The sequence below is a fragment of the Theropithecus gelada genome, chromosome 7b, assembly GCF_003255815.1.
Source record: "Theropithecus gelada isolate Dixy chromosome 7b, Tgel_1.0, whole genome shotgun sequence".
In the NCBI taxonomy this organism is placed as follows: Eukaryota; Metazoa; Chordata; class Mammalia; order Primates; family Cercopithecidae; genus Theropithecus; species Theropithecus gelada.
In genome coordinates this window covers 52,769,326-52,794,974 of record NC_037675.1, presented here as the reverse complement: position 1 = coordinate 52,794,974, position 25,649 = coordinate 52,769,326, and the positions used below count along the sequence as shown (strand labels likewise).

General features: G+C 40.6%; 1 pseudogene; it reads right to left on the bottom strand.

Moving 5' to 3' along the window:
* Positions 1-10,599: 10,599 nt before the first annotated feature.
* Positions 10,600-11,549, bottom strand: LOC112629046 (annotated as a pseudogene).
* Between the last annotated feature and the right edge of the window lie 14,100 nt (positions 11,550-25,649).

Below are 25,649 nucleotides of genomic sequence, written 5' to 3'. Positions count from 1 at the left end.
AATAGCTGCATCCCATAAGTACGACGTCTTTCTGGTGTTCAGGCTTGTGCACTGGACTGTATAGAAGAACACTGATTCCTGTGAGTGGAACAGGCAGCACACAGGTAAGCTACATGGGAGCTTCAAGGTTGATAAAGCTCTTCCAGAATACAATCAATGTGGTTTCCAAGGGCATCAGGGACCTATTACAGTCCTAAGCCTGAGAAGGTCAAACACAGTCTTACAAGTCCCTTCACATCTCCCCGCACCCCAGAGTGGCCTTGCTGTTGCTCCCCACACCCCTGTAGGCCTGCTGCTCATTTACACTTCTCTACTCCATACCATGGAAATGCAAGGAGTTAGGAGCTGTAAAGGATTCGTTGTGAGTCCTACACCTCTGCCTGCATTTGCCCACTCATGTGGGAACAGAGTATTATAAAGTATTGGAGTCTCCAAGAGCCTTTGAGGTCATTCAGTACTTCCTCACAATCCATGTGGAATTTCCTGTAAAACATCTGTAGCCAAAGCTCATCCCCCTCCTGCCCAAACTCTCCCAGGACCCAGAGGCTCACAGCCTATGTCATCACAATGGATCTTCTCTCCAAGAGGTCAACTCTTATTTCTTCCTATGTCTGTCTCCTCCAAGGAAAAGAGCTTCAGTCTTTCCCTTAAAGGCCTGCATCCTAATCATTGTAATATTGTCAGGATTTGGCAAAGTACCTGCACTCACCCCAATCACAGGTTTTATTTCACTGCACTGTAAACCACTTCACTAGTGCCTCACAAGAGTACCTTGAGGATAGAGACCATTTCTTGTTGATCATTGCCAATATTCACAAGGTCTGGAGTACTATGGCTACATGATGGACATTCACTAAATTAATTCTGAAAGAATAAGTAAAACGACAACCATATTGTCTGGTTTTCAGATCATCCAACTCATCTTTCTTTGGACGTGTGACTGACTTAGAAAAATATGAAAGCAAGAACTCAATACAGGCAACCTCAACTTCCGTGCATGTGTGTGTGTGTGTGTGTGCGCGCGTGTGTGTGTACACAAGAGAGAAGGACTACCCTCCTCTGGGGCCATAGTATTTTCCTTCTTTGCTCCCTCATATACTCCTGGGCAGCAGCAGTCTCTTATGAATCTTCAAGCTTATCTCTACTTTCTCAGCATTCATAGGGTACATTTTCCCAAAGATGAAAAGGAGAAGCCAGAGCACAGGGAAAACCATCATAGTCACTCCTCTGGTTTATTCTACCACTGCCCCAGCTCAAAGCTCTGCTGCAATGTAGATCATAGATCATGTTTTTTCCAGAAAATGCAAACTTCTTAAGAAAACTATCTTCTACAACTCCTAGCACAGTGCTAGACATACAACTAATTTCTGCAAGATAGTATAGAAGCTAAGAATGGGCTCTGCAACCAGTCATCCTGAGCTTGAATCTTGACTCTATCACTCTCAGCTCTGTGACAGTGCTAAGTACCAAACCTCTGGATGCTTCTGCCTCCTTATTTGTGAAATGGAGATAGTGATGTTACCTACCACATAGGGCTTCTGAGAGGGTTGAGAAAATACATGCAAAATACCTGGTATGTAACATGCTATGTAGTACATGCAAGAAGTATTAGCTGTCATAATAATTTAATAAATATTTATTGAGCTAATTATGGGTAAATGCAAAATCACAACGTAAGACAATTGTGTGCTAGGTACTCACTTTTTCTTACTCATTGAAAGCATTTACAGAGCCTTCTCTGTGCAAACGGCTGAGGGCACAAAGTTGAGTAGCACTTGGGGAGATGATGTCACTCGGAAAGGTATTCTTTTCTCACTTTTTCACTATTACATTTGATACTGTAAGGTGTCTCTGATGAGGTGTTAGCAGGTATCAAATCTTTAAGCATCTCCCCTAATCCTTTTGGACCTCAGTTTCCTCAACTGCAAAGCCAGATGGTTTGGCTACTTGATCATCTAGCTTTAACACTATATAACTTTATGATCATGGAGATTTGATTGTTTGTTAAAAAACTGCCCTTCTGTTTCAGGGGTTTTTCTTCCACGCTTCTTCTCATGGACTAGGAAACATGGGGACTTATTTTTGAGGTCACAAAAGAGGAAAAACCGAGACTTCTCAACCCAGACCCAACCACTGGCTTTGATGACATCAGGAAAGAGGGAGGAATGTTCTCTTCAGACTTGGGAAGCTGGCAGGCGACTCTCCTGGAGGCTGGTGTGCTTGAGGTCTCTGAGGGGGGCCCAGTCGCAGCCCCCACAGACCAGGATAGAACAATGAGATGTTTTCATGCCAGGACCTACAGAAGGAACCATTCATCTCTTGCTGCTTCAGGCAATAGTCCAGCTTCTCTTGGCAGGGAGCAAATCTGTGCCAAGATTCACTGAGGTTTTGATGGTCAACTGGATGGCAGCAGACCCTCTCTTTCTTCCTGGGTCCGTTGAACAAATAAAAAAACATTAATAGTTGATCAAAGTTGAGCCATTTCCAGGCTCCTGAGGCATTTCAATGATCAATATATTATTATATCGTCGAATAAGTTTTCAAGTAAAGTGCATTAGGTAGGAGGTGGGGGAAGAACTTAAAAGGAACAGCTTTCAGGAGCTGCTTCATCTTGGGCCAGATGGGAATGGACCGGGATGTGGGTTCTCTAGACACCAACATCGACAACCAGGAGCTCTCAAGCACACAGATGCCTCCGCCCCCTATCAGTTGCACAGGGTTTCTTGCTAAAGCAATTTAGAAAAACAACTTAGACATCTGAAGAATAAAACTCTAAGGGTATAGGACTCCATGACTTCTTGCCAGAGCCAAGAAGGAGCTGGCTGTCAACCTCACCTGCCATCACCATTCAAGGCAGACAGAGCCTTCAAAGTGCTTAACAGAGATGAGTCAGGAGTCCAAATTCCCTTGCTCTCTCTTAGTTTTCATCAGCACCACAAGAATGGGCTGGAATTTTACTAAATGCCTGACCATACATATTGCTAACAATGGATTCGTTACAGACTGTCCAGGGAAAACAGGATAGAAAAAACTGAATTGCAGTGTAACCCCAGTTTCATATCATGGCAACCCTGTACAAACAACTCTCAGTACAACCACATGCCAGTTCCCATCTTCACCTCCCAGCCCCAGGCAGTCCTCAAGAGACAAAGCTCAGGAACTAATCTCAGCTTCTGATGGCAACAAAATTACCATTAAGCCTCTTGCCAGTGGGACCAGCACTCACCAGGAAAAACTTAATCTGTTAGATAACCCACTGCCGGGTGTGGTGGCTCATGCCTGTAATCCCAGCACTTTGGGAGGCCAAGGCGGGTGGATCACCTGAGGTCAGGAGTTAGAGACCAGTCTGGCCAACGTGGCAAAACCCAGTCTCAACTCAAAATACAAAAATTAGCCGGCTGTGGTGGCAGGTGCCTGTAATCCCAGCTACTTGGGAGGCTGAGACAGGAGAATCGCTTGAACCCAGGAGGCGGAGGTTGCAGTGAGCCGAGATCATGCCATTGCACTCCAGCCTGGGCAATGAGAGAAGAAAAACAAAACAAAACTCACAACTTGCTTGAAAGGGATAATTCATTCTCCCTACCTTCACCCCAAATATACATGCATACATGCAACGTTTTCTGAAAAGGAATCATCTTTGTTCTTTCTCTATGCGCAGAGCTAAGCCTTCTTCTGGCATTCCTGGCAAATGCTCAGGAAACAATGTCCTGGTTGTTTTTTAAAGGAGAGACTACTTCAGAAGGACTTGGGGAGAGAGATCTCTTGTACAGTTTCTCTTGGAAGATGGGGATGGAGGCTGCAGCGAGGCAGGCTGTCAGAGAGAAGATTACAGCACAAAGCCCTCATGGGAAAGACCAACTCCTCATCCTATGCATCGTTTGCACCTTCAGCCTGGTCAGGCCCAGAAAGACTGCATATCCGGTGCAAACTGCTGGAGATGTGGCCTTTGGTTTCATAAAGCACAGGGTTTTCTGTTCATTCGTATTTGGAGGCAAGAGCCTGTGCATTTTTTGGCAGCCATAAACCTTGCCATATGCTGAGAGAGAGGGCGAGGGTTGAATTACATGCTGCCTCATCTTTTGGTGTATCACAGCTGAGTCATCCATTTTGACACTCAGAGAATATAAATAGAAAGATTTGGGAGACAGAAATAAGAAATCTATACATCTTGGATTTTTTCAAGTTCTTCTTCTGGCCAGTATGTGCTGTTTTCCTTAGCAGACTTGCCCATGATGAAACAAAGTCAGAGAAAGAACAGCCTTTGCTCAAACTTTTGAATGTCTTTGATACATTAGATTGGGAAAGACTGTTTGAAAGATAGGGAACAAATATATTTTATTTCATAGAATTATGTGTGTGTCCTGAGTCAGTAGAGGCAAGAAGGGGGAGAAGCCTATGGATGACGCATGTAAGATTAAAATCCTACGGGGTTTTTCCCCATCCTGGTGCATTCACAACCTCAAGTATGGGGAAGCCAGAGTCATGCAGTGATTTCTGCACCAGAAATCTAAGCTCAGAAAGCATCCAGGCATAAGGCCAGGCACTGATGATTTCTGCTATTTTTGTACTCCATGGTTTCTTGAGAAATGATGCATCACTCTGTTGGTTTTCTTGCTATTCTTCTGAGGTGGAACATAAAGCTTCAACATGTTTTATACCAAAATGGATATACTAAAGAGGTCTGGCATATAGTTACCCTAAAGGGGGCTGCCCAAGAGGAGGAAGAAGTGACCAGCAATGTCTTGTTAGCAGCCATAGACCTGGGAGAGTCAACATGTCAAATATATCAACAAACATTTCCTGAGTAGTCACTAGAATAGCATCCATTTAAAAGGCATAGTTTCTGCCCTGAGGAGCTTACAATATTTGGAGAGGAGGGTAAGAGATAAATATTTAAGCAGAAGATAGTAAAACTAAAGGCAAGTAAGGCAGAGGCTTTCTAGAAGTTTGATAGAGTAAAATCAGAGATAGGAAAACTCACCGGGCCATTTAGACTCAAGAGTAGCCTTCCCTCTGGAGGTCTAATTTAATTAGCACTATCACTGGGCAATTACTAAAATTATTCGTCGAGGGATGGAGTTAAAAAGCTTTGAAAAAAGAGGGGTAGGAGTACATGTGTATATATGAGAGAAAGAGAGAGAAACGGAATGAGAGAAGAGAAAGGAAAGGAGAGAAGAGGAAGAGAAAGAGAGGAGGAGGGAAGATTAGGGAGGAAAAGAAAGGACAAGAGAGGGCGGAGGAGAGAAGAGATCCCTAACCTACATCGAATCCCCCAATGCTCAAAACTACTGAGCACGTTCTACTCTCAGAATTGTTAAAGAATTGTTAAAGTCACTGTCATCCATAAATGCTTTTAAGATTTCTAAGTATATGAGAAACATTTAATGTGCTTCACAGAACAAGCTAAATAAAAACGATCCTTACACTACGACTGCTGGCACTCCGCTGGGCTGTCTGATGGTATGAAGTTTTGAGCACACACACAGATGATAACAAGCCTGCAAGGCTTGTCAAGAACCTTGACTTTTCAGGTCTTTGAATAAAGAAGACAGCATACTTTTGTATTCATCTCAGTAAACAGATATAAAAGATTAATTATGTCATTAAGTAGTATATAATTTTCAGGCATATTTAATGTCACTGAATATTTACAGTAATTTTCAAAGCAATTTTGCATCATTATATTAGTCCCACAACAAGATTTTTTAATGTTTTTCTGAAATTGTACAGTTCTAAGAAGAGTTCTATGTACCTTCTTGGAGCTTCATCCCAACATCAATTTAGGAAGAAGGGTAGCTAATGTTAAAACTCTACGTGCATGAGTTTACATTTAGACACCTGTATTCTCTCTGTCCATCTGTCTCTCCCTCTCTCTCACAGATTTGAGACACAGGAAGTAAAACTGGACCAAGGCTCCTAGTAAGGATTACAGAATAGAGGAATTTTGGTTCAATTCCCTTCCCAAAAGGCACATAAAAGTTTAAAAGAATGGAACATTTAAAAATTGACAATCCACCTTCTTTAGTGAAAGTAGGATACAGCCCATCTCCCAACCTCAGTTTCTGAGGATTGGATGCTAAGCAGAGTGCAAGTGAGACCTAAATGAGGGAAGGCACAAGAATAGCCACAAGCCTCTATAGATTTCTGGTAGGATATGGAGTTCTCCAAAAGGTGTGGCCCAGCAATTGCTTGATGGAAGTGTCAGGGTCTGGAAACGTGGGCAGGGCCAGAAAGCCTCCCTGTGTCCAGTTCCAGGTTGTGAAGCATTTGGCCAGGCTGCCTGTTACTTAGTATACAATGTGTCCACACGAGGCATAGCAGAGAGGAGGTCCTGCTCCAGCCACAGAGCTCCAGCCACAGAAGGAGCACCAGTGGAGGTTGGGTTTGTAGCAGTGACTCCACGCCTGTTGGTAAACATAGTTCTCAACCAAAGATGATTCCACGTCCCAAGGAGGCATTTGGCAATATCTGAAGATATTTTTATTTGCCACAACAGGTACAAGTGGGTAGAGGCATAGAGGCCAAAGATGTTCTAAATATCTAAAAGTCGCACAACTTTCCCTTGGATTATACAGCCCCAAATCTTAATAGTGCCAGGGTTAGGAAGCTCTCTGATCTTGGACAAATTTCTTAACTTTTCTTAGCCTTAATGTCCTCATTTGAAGAATGGGACTAATAAATAGCTTCTTGATTGAGTTGTTAGGCTGATTAATTCAGACACATGATTTATATGAAGCAATACTTTGCACAGTGCTTGACGCATTGTAAGTATTCAATAAATGTTGGCAACTATTGCTTCTCTCTCTCTCTCTCTCTCTCTCTCTGTCTCCCTCTCTCTCTCTGTCTCCCTCTCTCTCTCTGTCTCCCTCTCTCTCTCTCTCTTTATGCAAGCATAAGTACATTTGCTTGGCTCTATGGCCTATAGCCCATTCTTGACACTATTCTGCCTTCACAAAGCACCTTTAGCAAAATTTTCAGTTCTCCAGCACTTTCTAAGAGTGGCCTGCCTCACTGGTGATGATTCTTTGAGAAATGTGCTAAACATGTGTGCAGTTATGGACAAGGGAAGTTTAATTCAACTGATTGGTCCAGCACACACTACTCTGATTTTTGGAATAAAGATCATAACCCACCATTCCAGCTTTATGTAACCAAACCAGAATAAAACCCAGGCCAGCTAAACCCTTGGATAATTCATTGTTCTTGGGTGTGTTTCCGGATCATTGAAAATCTGAATGTGTAAGCACCAACATTTCTATTTCAAACATTTGTAGAAAATATTCCCAGGGTGAATTATACATTTCTCTGTATTTTTAACGAGTATATTCAGCAGTTTAAGTTTTCCTTCATGACTCAAGATCATCACTACTAACATCAGTTATCACACATGCTTTACCACAGTGATGGCCTCAGGATCTGCTGAAGTTTGTTAGCTCCTTATCCACATGCTAAATAGATCAAGGGCACTGTGCTTTCTTATCTTTTGTTTACACTAATTAACAAGGGATTATTTGCCTGCTTAATTCCTTGTTTTAACATTTCTAACTGGCTGTTCCTTCAAACATTAGCATAATGCCAAGGGTGGATCCAAAATTTTAGGGAACCGAAGCTCATACAATTGTTGGTTGTTGAGGGGGAGGGACTCTTTAAAAAAAAAAGATACAAAATTACAAATACAAAATTAGATACCAAATTGGACAGTGGGCATATTCCTGGAAGGCATTCCTACTCTGGTTAAGCTAGCAATAATTCAATAATATGCAGAAGTCACTATAAAATATACATATATATTCCAACAAGCCCTAATTGACTTCTACTTAGCTATAGCTCAAAAAACGCCTGCAGCCTCTTCATTGCCATCTGACATGAGGTGATATGTGCTGGAGGGCAAGTCAGAGTGGCAGCAGGCAGTCTGAACCAATTGTGGTTAAGATATCTTACCTTTGGAAATTTTACAAAACCATGTGACCTGGTGAACACATTAGTGGGTCACTTACTGTGGACCTGCCTTCATAGTAGTCTGATGCAGTATTACTCTCTTCTGAACTAAAAACCCAAAGCCAACCTTGACAGAGCTTTATATGAATTAAGAAAGAAAAGGCTCTGAATAAAGACTGACGCACCTCCTTGGAATAAAGCAAAGAGCCTTGCGTGCATAGAATTTGAGACATATGCATAAAATGTTTCTTTGGCTTATCTCTTATTTCTAGCTGTGCTTCACCAGGTGAGGAAAAATGAGCCAATCTCTGAGAGTCATTTTTCCTCAAAAAACACTTTATGTTCCTTTATTGGAGCCAGATTCCTGATCCCTGTACAGTGATGTATTTACTAAACAGAGACCTGTACAGAAATTACATACTATCCATCTAGATAGGTTGTTACACTTTTGCCTATTGGTGGGATAGTTCCATTTATCAAGTTTTATACATCAAAAAGCTTTGAATTTCACCAGATTGTCCATTAATTCTCCTCTGAAAAAGTGGCATTTAATTTCAGCTATTATATTTTAACAACATTAAAAAGCTTACGCATTACGCTTCTTCTCTGCACAATGGCATTGAGCAGACAGAGCTGAGTCCATTACCCCACCCAGATTTATATAGTCATATTTGAGAACTTTACACCAGAGAGCTGGGACAGTCGCTCCTAATTAACACGGACTTCTTACTCTGAGAGCCTATCTTCTTGGCCACATTTTACTTAGCCAATGAAGACATGCCAGCAACTGTCCCATATATAACTTGGCATTAAAGCACCAGGTCTATTTGATGGTGGTGGCAGGCACTATTACTTTATATCCTGGTGAAAGGTGAATTTTAAAAACTGCCACCTGGAGATTAAAAGTCAAGGGCACAACGTACTCAGAACTGAGTATTGAGCATTCTGGTATCCCAAATGATGTGAATACTATCAGAAACCAATGGATAATTGTACCCATGTTTCCCAGGTAGGTTGATTCAACTCCCATTACTAAATCCACATCACCCTGAGGTTTTCCTGCAAAGTGTGTATCAAAAAATATGAAGTTAGGGTGACAAAGTTTGACAGTGATGTTATACAAGTCAAACTTGGAAGGTCATAGTAAGCATATCTATGCTGAGAGAAAAGCTTCAAATCCTTTGTGTACACATTTAGTTTTATCGTAGCAAAGCAACTTGTACACTTTTAACCTTTAAAACTGAACATCATCTTTCCTTTCCAGTGAAACAAAAAGAAAATTTAAAAATAAACAGGAACAAAATTACAATAGAGAATGTCAATTCCAAATAAGATCCTACAGGTTCTGTTGATTCTCCCATTGAGTGGCAGGGCTCAAGCCATCATTAGGAGAGAATTTATTTTAAAAGTGTCATCTTAAACTGTAAGGATGTCTGTCAAATATCACAATTGAATGTGCCAAAGGAGAAGCCATGCTGTCAAAATGCCCACTTAACCCGCCCAAACATCTCACCCTTTGCTGACCTTCTATAACTCCATTTTTTAAAGCTTTTTTGTCTTTTTTTAAACAAGAGAAAGTAGACAGATACATGTTGGGAAATGCTAACTGTGCATATTCACATAGAGACACGGTGTACTCTCTGAGCCCAATGTACAGAGAAAGGAGAAAAGAAGCTAGAATTCTGTGCACTGCTACACAGCGACCTCGCACCTTCCAGCTTCCAGCAGAGCAAAGGGAACAGGTTTTTCTTTCTTCCCTCAGAGCTCGGTGGTGTTGATTCTGTACAGTTTTTGTTCAGACAAGAAGGCATGAAAATGAATTTCCAACAGAAAGGGGTAAGACACTTTTTCCATTGTATTCTGCTCGAAGTATTTCTCCCAAAATAAGTTAAGAACCATGGTGTAGAGAAAAGAGTCCACAAGAACAGGGCGACTGAGCACAAGAGGGGAAAAAATGGTAAATGGAAGACTGCAACTTGCTCCCAGGGATTGGAGAAAATTTTTTAAAAAAGAAGGTTGGGGCCAGGTGCAGTGGCTCACACCTGTAATCCCAGCACTTTGAGAGGCTGAGGTGGGCAGATCACAAGGTCAGGAGATCGAGACCATCCTGGCCAACATGGTGAAACCCTGTCTCTACTAAAAACACAAAAAATTAGCTGGGTGTGGTGGCACTCGCCTGTAGTCCCAGCTACTTGGGAGGCTGAGGCAGGAGAATTGCTTGAACCTGGGAGGCAGAGGTTGCAGTGAGCCAAGATCATACCACCGCACTCCAGCCAGGGTGACAGAGTGAGACTCCATCTCAAAAGGAGACGGAATCTTTGCAGGGACATGGATGAAGCTGGAAACCATCATTCTCAGCAAACTATCACAAGGACAGATAACCAAACACTGCATGTTCTCACTCATAGGTAGGAGTTGAACAATGAGAACACATGGAAACAGAGCAGGGAACATCACACACCGGGGCCCGTCGAGGGGTGGGGGGCCGGGAGAGGGATAGCATTAGGAGAAATACCTAATGTAAATGATGAGTTGATGGGTGCAGCAAACCAGCATGGCACATATACACCTATGTAACAAACCTGCATGTTGTGCACATGTACCCTACAACTTTAAGTATAATAATTTTAAAAAAGGAGGTTGGAATCCATCAGTATTCTGTTAGTCATCTTCTCCTTCATCCTCCTCTCCCTCCCCTTCATCCTCATCCCCTTCTTCACCAATACCTTCATCCTCATCCCCTTCATTCTCATCCCCTTCACCTTCATCCTCATCCCCTTCTTCAATACCTTCTAATCCTTCCTCCTCTTCCTCATCATCTTCTCCTCTTTCCTCATCTTCGTCATCATCTTCTCCTTCTCCTTCTTCATCATCCATATTGGGAACTAAGTTGTACTGTAAAAGGTTTGGCCCAATATCATCTTTGATGACCTCTCCTAACTCTTTAGCCTCTGCATCAGAATGGTCAGTAAACCAGGTAAAGAAGCTCTCTAATTCTGCATACTGCTTCTTCCTGCTGGCTTTATTCTGTGTTTAACTTGAAGGTTTTGCCAAATCCTTTCCAGATTTCCATTTGATTTCAGTGGACTTTGAAGACAGATCACCCCTCTCATTCAGAGGAAATTCTTTGGAGAGAATTTTATTTCCAAAGTAAGGATTTTCATCAAAATAAAAATCTATTTGGCAATTTGATTTAATGTCATCAAATTCCATCACTTCATCTCTGGTCAAATAATGCAGTGGCTCTTCATCCTCCTCCCCAAGGAGTACAGACACTTTGGGATGGTTGACAAATGTTGTTACCCAAAAATCTGGGATTTCGCAATCAATTCTGACCTCTTCTGAGAAAATTATTTACAGAGTTTGTTATATTTTTGTTCTACTTTCAAAATTTCCTCACTGGCTTATTCATTAAGTCTGTCTATTTCATTTTGTACTTTATCAATGTGTTCAACTGCTTCTTGCTCTTCTTTTTCTCCTTTCTTTGGCAAGCCTGCAGAGGTCGATGTCTCCTCTGGCCTCAGGGCAAGAGGTGGTCTTGGTTTCTTCATTTGAGGCAGGAGTGGAGACAGGTGTTTGGGGGCCATGCGTCTAAGGTAGTCCAAGAACCAGATCACAGGTCTCCTCGCTCATCAGGAAGCAGGCAAAAAACTCAGAGTCATTTTTTAAGAGCATTTTCTTAGTGTGAATAGTCTTCTTTAGTTGACACTTAATAATTGTAAATATTTATGGAGTACAGTGTGATATTTAAATATCTGTGTACAATGCATAATGATCAAGTCAGGGTAATTAGTGTCACCTCAAACATTTATTGTGTTGAGAACATTCAAAGTTCTCTCTTGTAGCCATCAAAAATATCAAATAAATAATAACTATAGTCACCCTACAGTGCTATAGAACACTAGAACTTACTCCTCTCATCTAGCTGTAATTTCGTATTGGTTAAAAAATATCTTTCCTTATCTCCCCTTCCCTCTACCCTTCCAAGGTTCTAGTTAGCACTATTTAGTAATAGTTTTGAATATGATTTAAGTTAAAGTAAACATGATTGTCTGTAGTTCGTACTGTTTTCAGTAGTAAAAATTCAAGACTTGGACTCTTAAGGTGTCTAATAAAAAGCAAATGTTTACTTGTACTTCCCTTTGTTCCTCTTTACCAGCTATTTCTGTTTAATATTTACACTTTGTTTCTTTCTTTTTTTTTTAAACAGAGATGGGGTTTCGCCATGCTGCCCAGGCTGGTCTCGAACTCTTGGGCTCAAGTGATCCTCCCACCTCAGCCTTCCAAAGTGCTAGGATTATAGGCATGAGCCACTATGCCCAGCCTAATTTTTAAATTTTGAAATAATTTTGGACGTAGAGAAAAGTTGCAAAGTTCAGAGATCCCTGATATCCTTTATCCAGTTTTCCTGACCACATCTTATATAGTCTTAGTAAGATGATCAAAATCAGGAAATTAACATTGATACAATACCACTAACTAATCCACAGACCCTACTGAAATAATTTTGCCAGTTTCTCCACTAATGTCTTTTTCACTGGTATGATCCAGGATTCCATGTTGTATTCAGCTGTCATGAGTCCTAAGTGTTCTCTAATTTGTGACAGCACCTTACTCTTTTTTGTCTCCCACGACAGTGACAGTTTTGAAGCCCACTAGCCAGTTATTTTGAAAAATCTCCCTAGATTTTGATCCATAATTTCTCATAATTATACTTTTTTGCAAGAATAACATAGAGGAGATGTTGTGCCCTTCTCAGTGTCCATATCAAGAGATATACAATATTAGGTGATATTAACTTTGATGACTTGGGTAAGGTGATGCATGCCAGGTTTTCCTACCAAAAAGACATTTTTTTCCCCTTTGTAATCATTAGGAGAGAAAATCTAAGACTATGCAAATAGTCTTATTTCTTATATTTTTGCTCATTAATTTCAGTGCCCAATGATGGTTCTTATCTAAACAGTTATTGCTATTTGCCTAAGAATAATTTTTATTTAAATAATTTCCTCTACGTTTATTAATCAGAATCCTACTATAAGAAAGAATTGTCCTTTCTTACCCTCTTAATTATTCATTCAATTACTTATATCAATTTAGAGCCATAGATACTTAATTTTTTGAGTATGATCCATTATTACAATTTTTTAATTGTTGTTGCTCAAATTGTTCCTATTTTTACTACAAAAGGAACCCCTTCAAGTTTCTTACATTCTTCCAGCATGTCCACATCAGTTTTTGAGTACTTCCTTACCTTCTGGCACCACAAGATGTTCCAGACTATTCTTATCATTTCACTGGCTCAATCCTGGAGTCAACCAATTCTACAGGGAACCCTGGTTCATTTCATTGAAGAATGGCATTTAATAACCAAAATATAGATGCTAGACGTGCTCATTGCTAGTGGGATGTCATGAGGTACAGGAAATATGTGTCTGTATATTACATATGTATATATACATCTATATTTACTTCTTTATGCCATCTGTGTACATAATAAAAATCATGAGTTTATGCTGATACTTCCTATTCTAACACTATAGGGTTTATTCTAGCTTCCTCCCCCTTCCTTATTTTTAACTTATTTCTTCTACTTGAAAAATGTGGCTCTCATTATTCGTAATGTTTTTATCTATTTGTTTTATCTATTTATCTATTTGTTCAGTCCTAGTAGATACGTAGCTTCAGAATTGCTAAAGCATATCCCCATGAGTATTTACCAAATAGATTAAGATATTTGCATACTGTTTGTTTTATAATACTTGTGTACAGTAGTCTTTAGTGCTATAGTATATATCAAAATACTATTTTCAACGCTACTTTTCTTACTGTTGTGTTCTATTTGGGGTTCCCTTAGCATCTGCATTGAATTTAATTAATTATAATGGGAGAGGGGGACATTCCCATAGTTCTAAGAGTCAGAGCTATATAGTAAAGACATATTCAGAAAAGTGCTGCTCTGCTCATACCTTGCTCCTACCACTCTGTTCTCATTTCCCATTCTTTCCACCCTGTTTCCATCTACCCACTGTAGGTAACCAATCTCATTACCCCTGGCTGATTTTTTCTGTATATATTCCCTGTCAGGTTAGCAAAAATTAATAAATTTTACAACACATTCCATTAGTGAAGCTGCATGTAAATAGGCATAGCATACTTAGGCACAAATGAGCAGATATGTGTATATGCTTTTAGTATTCCATTTTTTTCTTACATCAAGCATAGTATACTATACATATTCTTTGCATTTTACTTTTTTCCCTTAAAAGTATGTCCTGGAAAATCACTACCTATTATTTTAGGAGATTTTCCTCATTTTTTTTTTTTTTACAGGTACATAGTACTCCATGTATCAATAAGCCATGGTTTTATTCAATCATTCTTCTATCTGTAGGCATTTAGATTGATTCCAATATTTTGCGATTACAAATGATGCTTCAATGAACAATCTTGTATATATGTACTGTCACATCATTGGAAGTAAATTTTCGGCTAGATTTCTAAAATGAGATTTCTGAGTCAAACAGTAAACGTACATGTAGCTTTATAAAGTAATGCCAAATTTCACTTTTAAAAGGTTGTACCAGCTTGACATCCTACCAGCAATGCATGTAACAGAATGTGTTGTAAAATTTATTAATTTTTGCCAGCCTGACAGGCAAGAAATAGTATCTCAGTGTTGTTTTAATTGTATTCCTCTAATTATGAGTGAGTGTGAAAAAGTTTCATGTTTAAAGGCCATCTCTATTTCATTTGTTGTGAATTGTCTGTTCACGAAAGCAAAGCCAGCAACAGAAATGGACAGGAAACTTTCACATCAGGCTCCCAGGATAGGCCCTGTCCCCTGGATTGAGCTCCATGGAGGCCTTAGGCTTGCCTGCTTTCCCAGCCCTATTCATATACCCAGCACCCAGGGCAGACAGAATTCTATTCCTCCCAGAGGCTGTCCGTGACCGCAATACCGCAGTTTGGTTAGTGTCTTAACCAAGCTCAACGATCAGAGTATTCAAGGTTATGGTTATTTTTAGGTTTCATGTGACAATAAAAATCATTTTCTGCAGATGCTTAAAAGTAAGCCCTGTGTTTGGGGTAGAAATCACGAAGTTAACAATTAACATGGGCCCTGGGTATCTTCACATTTGAGTGTCAGGCATTCGTCCTCATGTTTCATACTGGGAAAAGTCAGTCAACTCACCATTTGGCAAAGGTCAAAGCAGGAGACTGACCTTATGACTGATGATTCTGTGTTCCAGATCATTGTGAATTCCTCTACCTCTGTTTGCAAAAGAAAACAGGGAATTTTCCTGAGTTTCAGTTGAATTAATCACATTTAACAGCTCTTCAGAGGAAAAACTAATCAATCTTGTAAATTACAAGTACTGCCAGGGGAGCCTTACATTAGACATCATTTCCGTGTATATGGTCAGGCCATAAATGAAGCTGGATTTGATCCATTGAGGTTGAACCATCACCAAAGGCAGCATTTCCACTACTCTCATCTTTTCAATACTGTAAATAAAGAACTGGATCAATTTGAAAAACAGAGTCATTACTGTATCTTCATTCAATGTTTTCTGCTATTAATACATCTGGTCTTCTTTTGATTCTCTAACTCAAAAGAGCTTGTCGTTATGTGTTATTTGTTTCATTTAGCACCATTATCAAATTAAATAAGGAAGTATCTTCCTTTGCTTGTAGTCTCCAGGGCTGGAAGGGAAGTAATGCAGTAACTGTACAAGCCTTATTTAGCTCACACAGCTCAATGGTACCCTTGCAAAGTGGATGACTTTAAAAGGGGTACTTTCTCTCCACATGAGCAATCTCATCAAGAACTCTTTTAGCCTGACACCTAAAAGCTATTCTACTTGCATATGACCTCTATTTGTTAGTTACATGGGATTAAGGAAAACTGATCTATCCTTAGGGTCTCCTTTACCCTAAACTGCTCGTAAATTCATCTATAATTTGGAAAAAATAAACAAAGGGAAAATAGCTAAGGGGAGTCTATCACCAACTTCAGGTAAAATTCAAGGTCTTGTTTGTATTATCAACTCTATTTCTGTAGACCTGAATCTATGAGGTTTCAGTTACGAACCACGAACTATAAACTCAAGTTCACTTTCACTGCAACCTTGGTTAAGAAAGAGGTGCTATCAATGCAGGCATTAATCATCTCAAGAATATTCAGAGTATGAAATGGTTTCCCTGACTTTGATGTAAACAAAGATGTTTCAAACTTTCCCCTTTCTGTACCGGGTAGTATTGTGGGTGACTTTTCTGCAGTGTTTTTAGGAGAGAGAGAATGAGTTGAAAACATACCAGTTTGCATGTTTCATGGAAAACAATTTCTGTTAGAGCCACTGGCATACTAAAATTGCTCAATACTGAGTGAAATAGGGAGTTGATTTTGGAAGGACTTCCAGCTTGGGTGACTAGTTTCCTATTTGCAAACTTTGAAAATCTCTTATCGGGGCAACGGCTTAACCATTAATAAGAAAAACACAGGCCCCTTCTCTAATTCTACAATTCCCTTGTTGAATTTGGCCAACCACAGGTATGATGGCTCACTGCCCATTAAGCCATTTTGACACTCTTCTTGGTTATATGTAGAAAACAATAACCTCAGTTGTCTGAAAAAAGAGAGAGACTTTAAAAGTCAGCATATACATATCCTCATACACACACACACACACACACACAGAGTCTTCTGCATACATACATACTCCATACATGAATTGCAATGTCCTTACTAACATAATAAACATCCTTTTCAGTTCTTCTGTCTTTAGTGGTTCCCATTTCAGAGCCACACCACAGATTCTTTGTGTCCTGAGTCCACAAGAAGCATCCCAAGCATTCTTGCAAGCCCTGTGGCTTGGCTCATGCAACTGGGAATAAAAGATCCCTTGAATACAAATGGCAATGCTCATGCTAGCAGCTGACACCCAAGGGTAGCAAACACCATGCAGTTCATGTTTTGTACTGCTGCTTTTTGTTCTGAGTGAAAGATGAGAGATATGTTTTCACTGGGGAATTCTCTGGTTCTGATTTATGGTGGTGGGGGGAGGAAGAACAGAGGGTTTTTTTTTTTATGATTCCCTGTGGCATGCAGAGTTTGACCTAGACTTTTTAACCACCAGGAACACATGAACTTTCACCCCAGATTATGCCTAAACTTTTAAAATAAAGGAATTTTAAAAAACCTCCAATTTGCATGGAGCTACTACTTTCAGCTTTCAAAATCCTATAATGTGTGTTGTTATCAGCAGTGGGTTAGATCTTCTGCTATTAGTGGAGGCCAGAAAAGAATACTTTGGGAAAGGTCAGCAGTGCTTAACTGGAGCTGAAGGAAGTGAGCAACTATATTTAAAAACCTAGGATGGAGTATGGTTTCACTTTCCACACAAAGAACTCTTTCTTTCGGCTTTTAACATTGAGGTGGATAAATTCTGAAAACTTACAGAGGGATTTGTTGTTGACTTGTAAATCCAAACTTACATGTCATGAATTTCATTACTCTACCTCTCATTCCCCGGAACAGCCCATGGCATTAAACATCTTTTGCCTGGCATAATCACATGAAACACAAAGCCTCTACTGAATATTATAGAACAAAAGAATGGATGTTGAATTCAATTTTATTTCTTTTTCTTTCTTCTTGAGCTTCGTGCATTGAAAATGGGCGTACATCCTCAGGAAGTTAAGTGCCTGAGGATGTTACTAGTGATGTAGACACAACTTTTCACCCCAAGGTGGTGGGTATATATCTAGACTGAGTCAGGGCAATCAAGAGGAAATTGACAACGAGTTGTGTGTTTTCTGTGAAAAGAATTTCTCTCCATTGTTACTATTCGACATCCTTACACTATCTCAAAGTCCCACAAGTGAAAGGGAACTGAGAGACAAGTAATCTAACTTCCTCATTTTATAAATGTTAAAAAATAAGATGGGGAAAAGATACACGACTTGCCCAAGATCATAGAGGTAGTAATGTCAAAGCCGGGACTTTGTCAAGTTTTCCTCACTCCTGTCCAGTGCTTGGTCTCTTTTAAAAGCCCACGACACTTAATTGAATGTTAAATGGGGGAAATGGATCGTTCTTTCCAATGCATGAGATGTCCTTAGCCACATAAAAGTTGTTTACTTAGGGAGCCATCATACCTGTGGTCGACTAAGTTCAATGAGGGAATTGCAGCATTAGAGAAGAAAATGGTTGGGTAATATGTGGATAAAGGGCTAGAGGGTAACAACAACAACAACAAAAAAATCTTCATGACTACCCAGGTGAAACTGTTTTTGAATGGCTGGGCTGCACATTAGAATCACCTGGGGGAGAGTTCTGACTATCTATTGCTGCATAACAAACCACAACAAAATTTAGTAGCTGAAAACAACAGCCATTTCATGAGAGCTCACAATTTTGAGAAACAGGAATTGGAGCAAATCTTAACTGGGTGATTTTTCTGCTCCTTGTGGTGTCAATTGGGATTACTTGGTGGCATTTAGCTGGCAGCTGAACTGGTTTGGAGAATCAAAGATGACTTCACTCACATGCTTTACTCACATACTTGGTGCCTTGATAGGAACAAATGAGAATCTGGGCTCACCTGTTTTTTTCCTTTCCTTCCCTCTCCCTTTCCCTTTCCTTTCTTCTCTCTCTCCCCCTCACCCTCCCTCCCCCTTCTATCTCCCCCTCTGTCTCTCCCTGTCTCTGTCTCCATGTAGCCTCAGGGAATATCTTCATATATGTCAAAGATAGCTTGGGACTCAAGAAACTGATAGAAATTGCCACTCTTTTTAAAGACCAGGCTTAGTGTTACTTCTGCCATTCTCTATTGGCAAAAGCAGTCAGGCAGCCCAGAGTCACAAGGATTGGAAATAAATCCCACCTCCTAGTGGGAGAGGTATCAAAGAATTTGTAGCCATCTTTAATCTGCTGTAGCCCATCCTCTAGCCACTAATTATTTCTATTCCTCCCACATTCAAAGTTCACTCACCCTCTCCTACAACCCCCAAGATTCTCATCTCATTACAGCAACAGGCTCAGACTGAAAGTCCAGGACCTCATCTTCTAAATCATGTCTTGGTGCATATGAAGCTATCAGGTATGTTTCTTTAAATACAGTTCCTCTTCATCTGAAGACTTGTAATCTGGAGACTGGAGTTGTCTGGCCCATATACCCAACATATAACGACCACACTGAGATCATTGCAGTAGACACTCAAGTTCAAAAGTGGGAGGGGCACAGCGGGAATCACAGAAGTCACTTCTACATGGCAATTCTGAAATAGTTGGGCACATGACACCAGTTCCTTGATTCAAGTCCTGGTTTAATTGGGTCTGGGGGGCAGCCTGGGCTCTGAGAGTTTATATCGGCTCCCCAGGTGATTCTAATGCATAGCCAGCATTGAATCACCGACCTAGGAAGTTCACCTGGCACCTGTAATGTTCAAAAAAAAAGGAAAATACTCACTTGAAAAGTTTGAGTATGTCCAAAAGTGTGTTATCATTTCACATTGGATCTTTTTGAAAAATGTAGATTGTTCTCACAGCCCAGACTTACTCAACCCAAACTCCTTTTAACAAGCCCCCACCTCCCAAAGTGATTCCCATGCCACAAAAAGTTCACATCCACTGGATTTACTTCTTTGTAAAAATTTAGTTATATTTTGTGAGTTTTTAAAGCATGTGGTAGTATCGTACATCCACTGTTTGCTGGCCAATGTTCAACAACCAGCTCTTTGGGGAAGAAAAATCTTTGATGTATAGTGGGTGCCAATTTCTATGGTGTAGATACTCCCAACCATGACTGCTTTCAAGTTCAGCACAACATCAGAAAGCTTGCAAAATTCCTGAAAAGGTACCATTACCTTTCATAAGACAGCACAAGCTAACAAGTATACCACTGTCTGCTCACTTATGTTCACATCTCTATATGAAGCGAAAAACACAGGAACAGCATCTTTGCAGAAAGGCTATCCTAGGTGAAAATCCTAATTCTGCAACTTACAGCCAACATGTGACCCATGACAAATTTGTTTTCTTCTCTAAGTCTCAATGTTTGCATACGTAAAATGGGGATGACAATACTAGTACCACTTCAGGGGTTAAGTTTTCCTGTTTCTTTCCAATCACATATTCCCAAAGTTCTATGTGCTTCCCCTCCCATCAGTTTCTTCATACATTCATAATTTAATTGTCTGCCTTCCTCAAATGCCTGAGCTACGGGAAGCCAAATTGTTCCTCTTTCTTTTGGACCCATATGCCCAGTGATGAGCAAAGTGACTGGCATATGCCAAATAAAATAACGTACGCGCTCCACTCCCTCCTCCTGCATGCATGGCAGACAACAGTAACAGGTCATGACACTTGTATACAAGAGGATAAATAATTTGAGGAAAAGGTGCTCTAGGGAACCTCCCCACAGTTGGAACTAGCCCATGAGATAAACCGATTTTCCACCTTGCTCTAAGTTCTGCTAATAAAAGGTCCTGAGCCTCAAGGAAAAAAATAGTATACCAACTAGGTCTCAGAAAGCATTTGTTTTAACTTTCCTAATTTAAAAAAAAAAGCTTTACCATTTGAATAGGACTTAAGACTCTCATATCTGATGAGGAGGGGAGAAAAGAAAGTTAAAGAAAAATTGGTAACTGTTCCATTCTCCAGTAGGCTAATTCCAATCCAGATCCTCTTTTCTTGAGATCATTTTGGGTTCAGGCAAATTCCGCTCTGTTCACTCTAACCTAATGCAGTGGGGGTGAAACAACAGGAGGCAAAGCCAGGGGTCGGACCCCATCCCATTCCTGACAACAGCCTGTGAGCCAGGGTCCTCACTGCCACTTCAAGGTCTAATAAGGAAGGTAACAGAGAAGCTTGGAGTTCAAGAGGAAGTTCTCCACACTAGGTGAGCCCTCTCTGAGAGGAGAACAAGAAGGGTCTTAAACTCTGGACTCTCTGTTCCACTCCTCTCATCTCACGGTACCTGCCATCTCTTATCCTGCTTAGTGTAGCTTATCTGCATTCTAGGTTATATATTACCTGTGTATTCATTCAGCAAATATTTATTAAGTCCAAATTTTCTACGCATTGAATAAAGTGCAGAAATATATATAGTCTTCTCTGTTGAGAAGTTTGCCATCCACTTACGAAACCAGAGGGTATATAAAAAAAACTATAGTACAAGGTAGAAAGTCGTGTGTTGTAAGTGAACATAGACAAAAGTAGAGACTTCTGAGAGAGCAGGGTCTAATTCTAGCAGGGAGTGGGGCTTGCAGGTGGATGGGAAGGACACACAGATGCAGGCACAGCCAGAGAGTGCGAATGGTGAGACTGAGACAACGCGTGACTAGGTGGAGGATCTGGAGGGGATGGAATGGAAAACACAATCAGGAAATCCTGATTGCCAGACTAAGTTCCAAGAGAAGTAGAAGGTTTTTGAATATGAAGAGTAACAATGATGACAAATACTACAAGAAAAAGTCACCAAGCAGTAATGGTGACAGAGACAGCAGGGGGAATCAATAAAATGGGAGACTTGTTAGGAAACCATTACAAGAATCCAAAAGTGAGGGCTGATATTGAACAAGATTGTTAACAGTTATGAGATTGGATTTGGAGAGCGTGAAAGAGGAAAAAATAGATATATAAAGTTCAGAGCAGGGTGACCAGGAAGATCCATCCACTCATTCAGCACATAATCACTATGTTCTTGCTATGTGCCAGGCATCGCACTCAGAGTATTCAGTGCTGAACAAAACAGATTTCATCCCTGCCTGGCAGAGCATAGAGGATAGTCAGGAAATCAGACTAGAGACAAGAAAAGATGAAACAATTACAAGTGCAGTTGGAAATGTCGTGATGGAAGTTCACAGAGTGACAGGAGAGGACAAGAGGAGGGACCTACTCAGAGAGGGTGGTCTGGGGTAGGTTATCTGTGCAGGCAACATTCTGCTGATCCTAGAGGGATGAGGAGGCTGCAGCCATACACAGAATGTGGCTGAGACAGGGAGAGGGGACACATTCTAGGAAGAAGAGGCTGTGTAGAAAAGACCCTGAGACCTGAACAGGGGACGTGATAGAAGGGAATATGAGAACCGGAAAAGAGAAGGTGAGTTTGAGACATATTACAGATGAGGAGCCACCGGGCACCCAGAAGAAGATGTCAAGCAGTTGCTGACAAGCTCAGAAGAGAGGATCACCTGCATGGAGGTGGTCATTTGGCAGGGATTGCCAGGGAGAGGGATGGAAGATGTATGGACACACAAGACACAGGATATATGGATACACAAACAGAATCCTGGGGCGTGCAGGGTCAGTCCCGGGAATCCTCAGGGGGGTCACAGGTCCAGCTTGTGAACCGAGGTGGTGGAGAATAAAGAGCCCTTCAGGGGCTCAAGGACGAGGATCATCAGGGAGGGAGCCAAGACCAGGGCAGGGAATGAGATTGGGTGGCAGCATCCAGCCCAGCCAAAGTCCCATCCATTGCACAACAGCATGGGCAGCATTGCTTGGTGCCAGAAAGGGCAGAGAATGGAGCCTTGGGAGACAAAAGGAGGAAAGGGCTGGGAGCAAATGCTGCCTGAGCTGGAGTGGATGCAAAGGGCCTGGTGGTAAAGAATCATGACCCAGAATTCCCTGTCTCAGCTGTTTTGTATGAAAGCTAGTCCTGCCCAAGTCAAAATGCACCATGTGTTCACAGGAACTGCTGACCTTTTGTCCTCTCATGAGTGAGTAGAGCAGGGTTAGAGAAGGGAGTTGATCTGGAGAAATCTACAACTAAATAATGGCTCAGAAAAGATAAAAGTGTGATAACAGCTGCTTTTTCTCACACTTTTTCCCCTTCTTGGAGACCTTTTCTTTTCCCAGAAGTTTTGTTGATTGTTGCTAAAGAGCAATACAATACACACCAACTTTTTCACATCTGCAAGAATGAGAGACAGAAATTCCTCTTTGGAATGCTGTTTCAGACAACAACAAAGCCACAGGGAGGAGCTTAGCTGCAGTGATGCTGTGGGACTCCCTGAAGAGGGGAAGGTACCAAAAGCCACATCTTAGAAGAGAGGACATTTTCTGGGATACATTTGGGTATCCACAGGAGGCTAACAAAACTGGTTGTCTCCGCCTTTCAGCTGATGTACAGCCTTTAATTTCTGTAGTCTGTAGCTTTAAAAGGCATTCTCTACCTTCACAATGAAGATCAAGGATATGAATTTAAAGGATTGATTTTGCCATGGTTTTCACTTGTGCTCTTGCTAATTCTCATAGAATCTGAAGAAAACAGTTTCAGTAAATGTTCGGTTTATCAGTATCCACTTGTGAACTTGGGAGGTTCATCTCAGTACAGGTTCTGTCATCCAATGAAGCAAAGGTGTCCCATTTCCACATTTCTGCTGATCTCATCAGTGGCTTTTACCTTCTACTTCCCCTTTAACTATTGCTCTTTCACACCCGAGAGGATGAGAAAGAGAATGCAGCAGTCTTTTTCTTCAACACTTATATACCTTCAACACTTATATACCTCATCAAGGCTTATATACCTTGCTAATAAAATGATCACTATGCAGTTTGCGCCTAATCAATTACTGCCTAATTTTTCAGTTGTCTAAACCATATGACATACAATTTACTGTTATATATATAATGCTCAAATGCAATACTCCTTCATTCACACATTATTTTACATACACAAGTTCTTTCTCTAGGTTGTAGACATTTTGTATTCAAGAATTATACATTTTACTTCCTAAATTTTCCTATATCAAGCTCCAGGAGACTGCTAGATACGTATCGACTTACAGTAACAGCCCAGCTCTCCAGATGTAAGGAACCTGATTACTAAAGCCCTAAGAAGTGTGCAGTAAGAATGCAAAGAGGGGATAAAAATGTCAGATACATAGATGAAATTGGTAAAATTTTGCTAATACAAAAGAAACAGGAGTATGGTCAGAATCACGCTCTGGTTCAGTGAGATGACAGGGACAAGCTGCAGAACTTTCCAGAGAGTCCTGGCACATGGGAGCAGGACAGCTTGTCTAGAAGGGTCTGGGACAGGGAAGTTGAACCACCTGGGAGGGTGTCTACTAAAGGGTGAGAAGGAGAAGATGTAAAGTTGCTCTAAAGTGAAAAGAGAAGGGCTGAGCCATCTCAGGAGCTCAGTTCCTTTGCCAAGGCAAATGCTACTGGTCATAGTAACACCACCATCCGAAAGTGCCTGAGACTCAGAGTCTACATGAAGGAGGAGCTACGCGCAAAGTGAGAAGAAGTCCCTTTCCAAGACAAGGGGACTTTCAGTCCTGGAAGGCTGCAGTGCGTGGATCCTTCACACAGTGACAGCTGGGTGCCCCCATGTAAGGAAATGGCCAGGGAGGCTCTGCCATGACAACTAGAAGCTTGGAGACTTGTGAGATGTGGGGAAGGAAATGAATCCTAGAAAGGACTGGTTTATTTTGATCTTATAAAGTGGCCATATCCTGAGACTTAGGTGCTGAAACAGATAGAATAAGCTAAACAACTACAGAATCTCAGTGGCCTAGCACAGCAAATGTTTCCAGCTCATTTACACTACAGTCCAAAGCAGGTTGGCAGAAGTCAGCTTGCCATACCACTTAGGGAGCCAGGCTGGGGAAGACTTCCATGTTCACGTGGTGGTGGAAAGGAAAGATGCCAATAGAGTACTGGCTCTTGAAGCTTCCTCCCAGAGAGACGCACATCACTTCTGCTCACATCTCATTGGTCAAGGCAAACCATGTGACCATGCCTAACTTTAAAAGGGCAGTGAAGTATAATTCTACCATGTTTCTAGAGGGCAATATTTGTGAACAGCACTAATAATTTCATCCTATCCCAGGGCACAACCTCCTTTGGGTGTTGACCCACCTGTTTACCATAAAAAAAGTCTTTTCTCCAGGAATGCAAAATGGATTGAAAACTGATTTGCCTGCTTGACTTTAGGTCATCATTGAAATGTTTCCAAAATATGAAAAGAGTTAAGTATAAAATGTTTTTTAAACCTTACTAATCAATTTTACTGCAATAAATGATTAAATGGAAAATTATCCTTGTATAATTATTCCCAGATCTCTTTAATTAAGTAGTTTCCTCCCTCTTGTCCTCTTTTACTTTTCCCTGTTAATTTCCTTCATAGAATTTTTTATTTGTAATCATTCAATTTGTAATCAATGACATATTGATTTATTGGTTTATCAGTCATGTACTTGTTTATTAAGGAATTTTCAATAGATGATATTAGTTTAATTTTTTGTCCTAATTATAGCAAAGAAAACTTAAAATATGTAAATATCATTTCCTAAATATCATTTGCCATCCTTGGCCCATTACATAATAAGTGCTCAATAAAACATTACTGTTGCTACTGTTGATTATGACAATAATGATAGGTAAGGGGGAAAGTCTTTTCAAAGGCCATTTTGTGAAATAACAATCAGAACTATGTTAATAGACCCTGAATTAATTCAGGGAACAATTTCAGCTTTATGATGATGATATATAATTTAAATGGGTGAATTGTATTATGGCATGTAAATTACATCTCAATAAAGCTGTTTAAAATTTTTTTTAAGAAAAGAAATAAAAAACGGAAGTGAGCCTCAGGAAACATTAGTAACTCTCCTAAATTTGGAGGGCCAAGGGCTGGAGGTGAGAAACAGCTGTGAGATAGATGGATGAGGCGAGCTCCCCTGGAACCCTACCT